This window comes from Protomyctophum parallelum (genome assembly GCF_964188405.1).
Source record: "Protomyctophum parallelum genome assembly, chromosome: 9".
In the NCBI taxonomy this organism is placed as follows: Eukaryota; Metazoa; Chordata; class Actinopteri; order Myctophiformes; family Myctophidae; genus Protomyctophum; species Protomyctophum parallelum.
The window spans coordinates 43,079,928-43,090,849 of record NC_139706.1 but is presented as its reverse complement, the minus strand read 5'-3'; positions in this window follow the sequence as shown (position 1 = coordinate 43,090,849).

Genomic DNA, 10,922 nt, shown 5'->3' with positions numbered 1-10,922 from the left:
GAAACAAACACTCCAGAAGGATGTTTGGTGCTAAAAATGACAATAAACTGTCAATCTCATGACCACAATATATAATATACACACACTGTAGCCACTTTCTTTTTTCTAATAAGTTTTATCCCATGATTTTGTAACCCATTTTTCACCCCAGTGTCAATTATCTAATGTGATCCTTGGCTCTACACACCCTCCGCCAACCTGGGGAGAGCAACAGACTTGAACTCATGCTTCCTTCATGCATGTGTCCAAGTTGCTCCTTTGCACCTGACAGGGGGGAGTTTCCCTGGATGGACGTAGCGCGTGGAAGGAACACGTTATTCCAACCAGTTTCTTTCCCCGCCATCGGGCGCCCCGGCAGGCCAGGGGGAGGCAGTTTAGAGACCAGGATTACTGCATGTTTTTTTGTGAGGGTGCCTACCCTGGGGGACATGGGGAGAGTGTGCAGGCTCCACCCGGGGAAGCCGTTTTGCCACCCCTGCCTCGGGTATGGGCACTGATGACACAGGGGAGAGAGCACGCCGCTAGCACCCACAACGTCCCCAGCGGGAATCGAACCCAGGACCTTCTAGCTATGAGGCGACAGCACTACCAACTGTGCCACCGTGCCACCCTCCAGCCACTTTCTAAAGAACAGATCAAGAACGTACCTAGCATGATGCGTAACAACACAAACGAACTGAAGCCCAACAGGCCAACTTGGTCAAGGAAATAACTGGGAGCACACGCCGTGGGAAAGCAAGTGTGGCTTGCTGCAGCCCAACTTCTAGGAGAACATAATGCTAATGCGGCCATTGAGTGTGCTGCTTAAATAGTGCAGGCAATCAGCCCACTGATTAGTGGGAGGAGGGTGGGCTATGGGCAGAGTGGGAGCATGCTACACATACATAACGTGAGTGGCAAATCAAGTGGCACCGTGAGTGGCAAAGTGAGTATAATGTTGTTTAATGCAATCAGATCCGTTGATATATGGGCTGTCAAGGCCATGAAGTAGTTTTTTGACACTCAGTGGGCTTTCCGTGAATGATGATGATGATGATGCCACACGCATACCCTCATACTATTTGTAAACCATATTGCACAGATAAATAAATGCACATAAAGCAGCAATATGTAACTTTCCTCTTCTACCCGGTTTGAACCTGGTTTCCTGTGCAAGTGCTGACATCTTACCATTGATCTAATTCAGGGGTTCTCAACGTTTTTGGCTCGGGCCCCCCAGAAATGCTTTGGCCATGTATCGCGACGTATTTCTTTTTTTCCTGTAGAGTTCCCCATTTTCACACTTTCACTTCTACTCAATGACATCTCAGAGCCAATTATTACAATAATTTGACAACTTTAGTTACTATAGTTACTTTGCAGATTTGGATTATTATTACTTATTATTATTTATTATATTATACAATCAACACTTCATCCCGATCTACAAGTTTGCGACGCGTTGTGAACTTTTAGATCTGCACCAGTCAAATTACTTGACATTACAAAAGTATCTATCTAGCCATAAAACTATTTCAAATCTATGAATAAGCCGCATCAAGTGTAAATGATACTTCCAACATTCACCCCATACTTGGTATGGAGTGAATGAGGACATGGTATGGAGTGAATGAGGACTTGGTATGGAGTGAATGACATGAACTTGCTATGTGGCATCAGTGGCTTGCTATTAAATTTAAACACTGCTGACTGCATACACATAATCTCTGTATAACTGGGAGGGTGGCAGGTTGCTGTGTTTCTTAAAGTGGTGTCAGTATATCTAGTCAAATAAATGATTTGGAATAGGTTAATATTAAAGTGGATAGTACATTAAGTACATTCTGCTGCTAATAGCATGCCTGACATGTCATGGCTGGGACAAAATGTTGGCCTTGGCCCACTAATGTCGTCCCATAAAAATACCCAAAGACGTTTTACATGGGGGGCAAGAAGAAGCAACACAAATAAAACAACTTTATTAGGGAAAAAAACACTAAAAGCTGAGGAATAAAATCATTAAAAACAGTGAAAAGAATTAGTACGCAATATTGAAGTGGGGGGGTCTGTTTGGAAGGTTTGTAGGGTGGGGGCATCTCTGAGTGTTTTGGGGCGTGCATTCCACACGGTTGGGGCAGGACGGTAATTGGTTTTGGGGATGTTAAGGAAGTTTGCATCACCAGACCTGAGGGAGTGGGAGGGGACATGATGTTTGAGGAGATCGCAGAGGTATTGGGGAGCCAGGTTGTTTAGTGCTTTGTAGGTGCTTAGTAGTGTTTTGAAATGGATTCTTTGTTTGATCGGAGCCAGTGAAAGTCACGGAGGACTGGTGTATATGATCTCTGGAACGGGTACTGGTGAGCAGGCGGGCAGCTGAGTTCTGGACATATTGAAGTCTATAGAGGGTATGCATACTATGCAATGTGAATGGCAGATCGAGTGGCAAAACGAGTGGCAAAGTGAGTGACAAAGTGAATTTAATATTGTTTAGAGTCATTTAATGCAATCAAATAGGACTTTTCTGTTTGGATGTTTGGGCTGTCAAGGCCAGAAAGTATTTTTTTTGCCACTCAGTATAGGCGCTCCCGCATAACTTCCGGATATGATGATGATGTCACACACAGGACTTTGGAGGTGGTGCCATAGAGGATACTGTTGCAATAATCGAGGTGGGATGGGATGATCGCATGGATGAGTGTTTCAGCTGCCTTTGTAGGCACCCTGGGCAAGACCGCGACTGAAAAGACTATCAACGGAAGTGCGGGATTTTAGCGGAAGTATCGCCGAAGGAAATTACGTTGATGCTTTACAAATCACTTTACATTCTCCGCGAATGAAAAATGTGTTGTGATTGGTCTGGGAAATATCGTATCCGGGGGAAATACATCTGACGGATATTCCGGAGGATACAACCGCCTCTTCTCAGCCTTAGGTTGTGACCAGGCTTTTCTTTTCGCAGATAAGTAAGCCTGGGACCGAGGCTACTTTGTAGGTGTATAGGTGAAAATGTGACATGTAGACATGTATTGAGTTGACCAAAGCGCACCAATGGATAAAAGGCCTATATTACATAGGCTACCTTGTTGTCCAACAGAGCTGGAAATAAATGAACTGAACTGACATTTTAAATAGCTGACCATAACCTACAGGCTTTTAACAGCCCCAGGGGTATACGTGTTTGTTCATGTTTGTATTATGTTTGGTCTTATTTATTATTCTGTGAATGAATTGGTGCCGGAGAAAAATTTCAATATGTTTGTACATCCCTAGACCAAGAAAACGTATAGGCTATAAAACATAATATACGAATAGTTTTAAAATAATTTGATTAAATCCACAACTGTGTCCTAGTATAGCCTTATCTTGGTCACACCATCTGTTAAATGTTTAGACCACTAGATGGTGATATTACCCGCTGCTGTAATCTCAGCGCTATTGTTCCACAGCATGCACCTTTGGAATTATTGTCTCCACCAGCCGAAGGCATGGGGGAGAGTATGTTTTGCACTCCGTCCGCGTGTCCGTCCGTCCGTGTGTCCGTGTGTCCGTCCGTGAGCAGCTAATCTCGGCCACCGTTAACCTGGTCGATGCCAAATTTTGCACACACACTCCCTGGATGCCAACCATGAACCTCTGCCCCAAACTTTCCAGAACGGCCTGTTATAGCGCCACCAGGAGGCCGCTTTGTGCAAAACAAGTTTTTGCACAGTACACCTACAGATTTTGTCCAAACATCACGCAAATTGGTACACAGTCTCTCTAGAGCCATTCAACCAAACCGGTCTTTCAGATTTCTCAGACTCCATCCTGATTGGTTAAGATTGGCTTCCAAAATTCACAGGAGTGCTCAGTTTCAAACAAAATGCTGCAAATCATGAACACATCGCGTGATTTCCGTGAAATTGTGCACCCACATTCCCACTAGGCCGAGGACGAAATGCCACATGAAAAATTTCAACTCAGCCTCAAGGTGGCGCTATAACTGGCCGAAAAGTGTTTTTACCTCTAACTGCACGGATCTGTGGATAACTTTGTATGCCAACTCCCTAGAGGCAAAGGAAAAACCTTTGCCTGGAATTTTTCACATCTGCTCTTTATAGCGCCACCAGGAGGCCGACATATGTAAAACACATTTTCTATTATTACTCCTTCACATTTTATCCAAATTTCACACAAATCGGTACACATGATCTCCATAGTCATGTGATCAAGACAGGTTTGTTTGATTTCTCATATTCCATCCTGATTGGCCACGATTGCCTCCTACAGTTTTCAGGAGTACCCCGCTTTTTACAAATCGCCACAACTCCTCAACGCAGCGTCCGATTGCGATGAAACTGTGCACGCATATTCCCACTAGGCTGAGGAAGAATCCTGGTGGAGACCTGTGCCGATTGGCACTTTATCTTTGGTTTTCGTTTTGTTGTACAGGTCCATTCATGGAAATGTAAATTTTGCATTTCAACGGTAAAGTAATTTCACAATTTACATTGTAGGCCTACTCAAAAATGTATAACGGTATATAAAGAAGAAAAACACAGAAGCACAAAACTAACATTTTTTTATTATTGTCTCCACCAGGCCAAAGGTCATGGACTTTCGCTTTTCGCTTTTCGAATCCTCCGAAATCAGGAGAAAATGGTGCAACGTACCATGGACAGCCTATTCATCCAAACAGAACAGTCCCATCCAATTGTATTAAATAACGTCAAACTCACCAACATTGCCGCTGTACAGAAAGCTTGAATTATCCTCTATATCTACAATGTATTTGTTTAATAGAAATCCACTGTATAGACATGTTATGAGCTACTCTTTGACAAGAAACTCCTTGCAGATGATTTTTTTCCTAAGTGTTGGAGTTCGGAAGTGCTCGTTGACTAGGTAGCACCTTGCTGGCAAGACGGCAGCCGTGTGCATCTCATCAATTGGTTCTAGTTCTAGTGAACAGAAATAATAAATAAATAGACTTGGTATAACCTAACTGTAGGGAGTACAAACACAGTAAAGAACCTGGGGGTTATCATCTATGAAAAGGCAACACAATGAGCAGAAAATAAAAAAATTAACCATGTAAATACAACACATTGAGCAGAGCACTGCAGGGAGTTGAAACCCGTTCCGGTAAACCAGAAGTACCACAACCAGTGCCTTGGATTTTTTTTTTTTTTACGAGGTCTATTCGTTGAAATGTAAATTTTGCATTTCAACGGTAAAGCAATTTCACAATTTACATTGTAGGCAATAATTAATAACGGTATGGCATCAGGCCAAAGCCATGGGGAGAGAGTATGTTTTGCACTCTGAGTGTGTGTGTGTGTGTGTGTGTGTGTGTGTGTGTGTGTGTGTGTGTGTGTGTGTGTGTGTGTGTGTGTGTGTGTGTGTGTGTGTGTGTGTGTGTGTGTGTGTGTGTGTGTGTGTGTGTGTGTGTGTCCGTCAGTTTGTTAACAGCTAGTCTCCGGCACCATTAACCCGGTCAATGCAAAATTTTGCACACACACTCTCTGGATGCCAACGATGAACCTCTGCCCCAAATGTTCCAGGACGGCCTGTATAGCACCACACATTTTTGTATGCCCTCTGTGACTATGGATTATAGCCTTATGCTTTTCCGCGATTTCACCTTTATTCAAATCCTAAACAATGATGAGGAATCGCGCACTATAGCATGCCACTTAATGACCTTGACCAATATCAATGACCTTGAGCAGTATAAATGACCTTCAATAAGACTAGTAAATGACCTTGACCAGTATAAATGACCTTGACAAGTACAAATGACCTTGACCAGTATAAATGACCTTCACCAGTATAAATGGCCGTGACCAGTATATGACTGTGACCAGTATAAATTACCTTCATGAGACTAGTAAATGACCTTGACCAGTATAAATGACCTTCATAAGACTAGTAAATGATCTTTACCAGTATAAATGACCTTTATAAGACTAGTAAATGACCTTGACCAGTATAAATGACCTTTATAAGACTAGTAAATGATCTTTACCAGTATAAATGACCTTTATAAGACTAGTAAATGATCTTTACCAGTATAAATGACCTTTATAAGACTAGTAAATGACCGTGACCAGTATAAATGACCTTTATAAGACTAGTAAATGAACTTGACCAGTATAAATGACCTTCATAAGACTAGTAAATGATCTTTACCAGTATAAATGACCGTGACCAGTATGCGGTCCGTGACCATGGACTATAGCCTTTCGCTTTTCCTTGATTTTCACCTTTTTTTAAAATCCTCAACAATGATGAAGAATCGCGCACTATAGCGCGCCGCTCAATGACCTCTGAGACCATGGACCAATGAATGAAATACAACACATTGAGCAGGGCACTGCAGGGAGTTGAACCCTGTTCCGGTAAACCAGAAGTCCGACACCAGTGCCTTAGTTTTTGTGTTGTTGTTCATTTACAGGTCCAGGTGTGCATACACATGTGCGCCTGTGCGTGTGTAGGTGCATGTGTGCATGTGTGTGTACACGCTTCAATGACCACTGTTGGACCCCATGGGGATCAAGGACCTCTGGGAGCCACCCATAATTCACAACGGTCACAGCGAACTCTGTTGCATCACAACTGGTGGCCAACAGTCGTAACCAACACCGCCGCCGACCCACAGGAGAATACCATCGCACAGTGGTATCAGACCAACCACAATCAGCCAGCCCTCAAACCAAACCCTTCGAGCTAGAAGAACTCGAAACTGCAATGGGAAAGTTGAAACCCGGAAAAAGCAGCAGGGATTGATGACATACTGGCAGCAATTATACAGCAACTGGAACCTAACGCAAAGACCTGGCTCGTGGGGATGCTGAACACATGCATGGCACAGAAAACCATCCCTTCTGTCTGGAGAAAGGCCAAAGTGGTTGCAATCCCCAAACCTGGCAAAGACCCATCATCCCCAAAGAGCTACCGACCCATTTCCCTCCTCTGCATCACCTACAAGAGAGGCTGCTACTCCAACGCCTCATGCCACTCATAGACACCAAGCTGACTAAAGACCAAGCTGGTTTCCGTCCCGGCCGCTCCTGTGCTGGACAGAGCTCAACCTCACCCAACACATTGAGGATGGGTTTGAGGGAAAACATAACTGGAGCAGCAACTGGAGGGCGAAGCAAGCACGCAGGCAGCTTGTGCCTGCCTGCGTGCCTGCCTGCCTTCCTCATGTGGAAGCTGCGTAGTTGAGTTTGTGTGTCTTTCTTTTTCTGTCTTTCTTTCTTAGGACGAAGATCAAGGTAGACGCCGTTGGAAGGCTCAACACAAGCCGATGCCCCTAGAGATCCATCCCAAAGCTTCCCTCAGGGAGCCCAGCAAGCCAGCTAGCCAGCAAGCCTGCCCAGTCAGCCAACGCAGCCAGCCAGCTCAGCCAGTCAGCCAGTGTAGAAAGTCAGGCTGACAAGCCAGAGCATATCAGCCCTTGCAGTCAGCCATTGCAGCCATACCAGCCTTGCTCAGTCAGCTCAGCCAGGCCTCTCTCGAGGCCTGGCTCTCTGTCTGCCTGGCCCGGTCTGCCCTGCCCTGCAGCAACAGAACCAGCCTTGCTAGCAAGCCAGCCAGCTCAGAATACGAGCTCAGCAAGCCAGCGCAGCTGGCAAGCACGCAGTTAGTCTAAACCAGTTTCAGACAGGCAGGCCAAGGCAGACAGACAGGAAGACAGAGGCGCCTAGGCAGGCAGACAGGCCAGGAAGGCAACAAAGTGCAGGCAGGGGGACTATCCGGCCTAAGGCTGCGCTGCAAGGGTTGGAGCCTGGCTTGCTCCTGCTGGTCTGGGCTGAGTGGCTGTGGCTGCACAGTAAGGCTGCAGTAACCTAGTCTGGGCTTGTTGCTGCACTGGCTTGCTCAGCTCGCATTCTGAGCTGGCTGGCTTGCCAGAAAGGCTGGTTCTGTTGCTGCAAGGCAGGGCTGGGCAGACCGGGCCAGGCAGACAGAGAGCCAGGCAGACAGAGAGGCCTGGCTGAGCTGACTGAGCAAGGCTGGTATGGCTGCAGTGGCTGACTGCAAGGGCTGATATGCTCTGGCTTGGCAGCCTGACTTTCTACACTGGCTGACTGGTGGAGCCGACTGGCTGCGTTCGCTGACTGGGCAGGCTTGCTGGCTAGCTGGCTTGCTGGGCTCCCTGAGAGAAGCTTTGGGATGGATCTCTAGGGGCATCGGCTTGTGTTGAGCCTTCCAACGGCGTCTACCTTGATCTCCGTCCTAAGAAAGAAAGACAGAAAAAGAAAGACACACACAAACCCAACTATGCAGCTTCCACCTGAGGAACCGAGACGCGAAAAAATAACTGAGCGTCACTTGGGATGTTCACAAACTCTCCAACCATACCCACCCCATGTATCTTGGAGTTACACTGGACAGGACACTCTTCTTCAAAAAACACCTGGAGACACCCACAATAACATCCTGTGAAAACTAGTGAACTCCAAGTGGGTCGCAGACCCACAAACAATCCGTGCAACTGCCATGGCCCTGTCTTTCTCTACAGCAGAGTATGCCTGCTCAAGCTGGAGCCGATCACGTCACACCAAATTGGTCGACACAGCCCTAAATGACACCCGTCGCATCATCACGGGATGCGTCAAGACAACACCTGTCCCGTGCCTTTATGCGCTAGCCGGCACCTCACCCCGCACATGAGACGACTGTGTATCGCTCAAGATGAATGGAGAACACAGGAGATAGACCGTGAAGTTGGGGATGAACGAAGTAAAGTCTGGAATGAAATGATAGAGAAAACCTCACACACACATAGTTTCCTTTCGTGGCTGTTTACATTTGAGGGTTGCCGGTCCTCTCGAACGGAACAGTTTAACGTCATGCCCAGGATGAAAAGATATAGAGAACACCAACATGACAAATAACAGCAGGAAGGCATGGGCCACAATCCACCGTCTTGGCAAAGACCATACCACCCATAATTCACGGTCACGGCAAACTCTATTGCATCACAACTGGTGTAGGTATTGGATGGAGCCCGCACACCACCAAATCGTGAAAAACAACATGCCCTCCGTGACCATGGACTTTAGCCTTTCGCTTTTCTGCGATTTAACCTTTTTTCAAATCCTCAACAATGATGAAGAATCGCGCACTATAGCATGCCACTTAATGACCTTGACCAACATCAATGACCTTGAGCAGTATAAATGACCTTCAATGAGACTAGTAAATGACCTTGACCAGTATAAATGACCTTGACAAGTACAAATGACCTTGACCAGTATAAATGACCTTCACCAGTAGAAATGACCGTGACCAGTATATGACTGTGACCAGTATAAATTACCTTCATGAGACTAGTAAATGACCTTGACCAGTATAAATGACCTTCATAAGACTAGTAAATGATCTTGACCAGTATAAATGACCGTGACCAGTATGCGGTCCGTGACCATGGACTATAGCCTTTCGCTTTTCCTTGATGTTCACCTTTAAAAAATAAATCCTCAACAATGATGAAGAATCGCGCACTATAGCGCGCCGCTCAATGACCTGAGACCATGGACCAATGAATGAAATACAACACATTGAGCAGGGCACTGCAGGGAGTTGAACCCCGTTCCGGTAAACCAGAAGTCCGACACCAGTGCCTTAGTTTTTGTGTTGTTGTTCATTTACAGGTCCAGTTGTGCATACACATGTGCGCCTGTGCGTGTGTAGGTGCATGTGTGCATGTGTGTGTGCACGCTTCAATGACCACTGTTGGACCCCATGGGGATCAAGGACCTCTGGGAGCCACCCATAATTCACAACGGTCACAGAGAACTCTGTTGCATCACAACTGGTGGCCAACAGTCGTAACCAACACCGCCGCCGACCCACAGGAGAATACCATCGCACAGTGGTATCAGACCAACCACAATCAGCCAGCCCTCAAACCAAACCCTTCGAGCTAGAAGAACTCGAAACTGCAATGGGAAAGTTGAAACCCGGAAAAAGCAGCAGGGATTGATGACATACTGGCAGAAATTATACAGCACCTGGAACCTAACGCAAAGACCTGGCTCGTGGGGATGCTGAACACATGCATGGCACAGAAAACCATCCCTTCTGTCTGGAGAAAGGCCAAAGTGGTTGCAATCCCCAAACCTGGCAAAGACCCATCATCCCCAAAGAGCTACCGACCCATTTCCCTCCTCTGCATCACCTACAAGAGAGGCTGCTACTCCAACGCCTCATGCCACTCATAGACACCAAGCTGACTAAAGACCAAGCTGGTTTCCGTCCTGGCCTGACAGAGCTCAACCTCACCCAACACATTGAGGATGGGTTTGAGGGAAAACATAACTGGAGTTTGGAGGACGAAGCAAGCACGCAGGCAGCTTGTGCCTGCCTGCGTGCTTGCCTTCCTCATGTGGAAGCTGCGTAGTTGAGTTTGTGTGTGTCTTTCTTTTTCTGTCTTTCTTTCTTAGGACGAAGATCACGGTAGACGCCGTTGGAAGGCTCAACACAAGCCGATGCCCCTAGAGATCCATCCCAAAGCTTCCCTCAGGGAGCCCAGAAAGCCAGCTAGCCAGCAAGCCTGCCCAGTCAGCCAACGCAGCCAGCCACCTCTGCCAGTCAACCAGTGTAGAAAGTCAGGCTGACAAGCCAGAGCATATCAGCCCTTGCAGTCAGCCATTGCAGCCATACCAGCCTTGCTCAGTCAGCTCAGACAGGCCTCTCTCGAGGCCTGGCTCTCTGTCTGCCTGGCCCGGTCTGCCCTGCCTTGCAGCAACAGAACCAGCCTTGCTAGCAAGCCAGCCAGCTCAGAATACGAGCTCAGCAAGCCAGCGCAGCTGGCAAGCACGCAGTTAGTCTTAACCAGTTTCAGACAGGCAGGCCAAGGCAGACAGACAGGAAGACCGAGGCGCCTAGGCAGGCAGACAGGCCAGGAAGGCAACAAAGTGCAGGCAGGGGGACTATCCGGCCTAAGGCTGCGC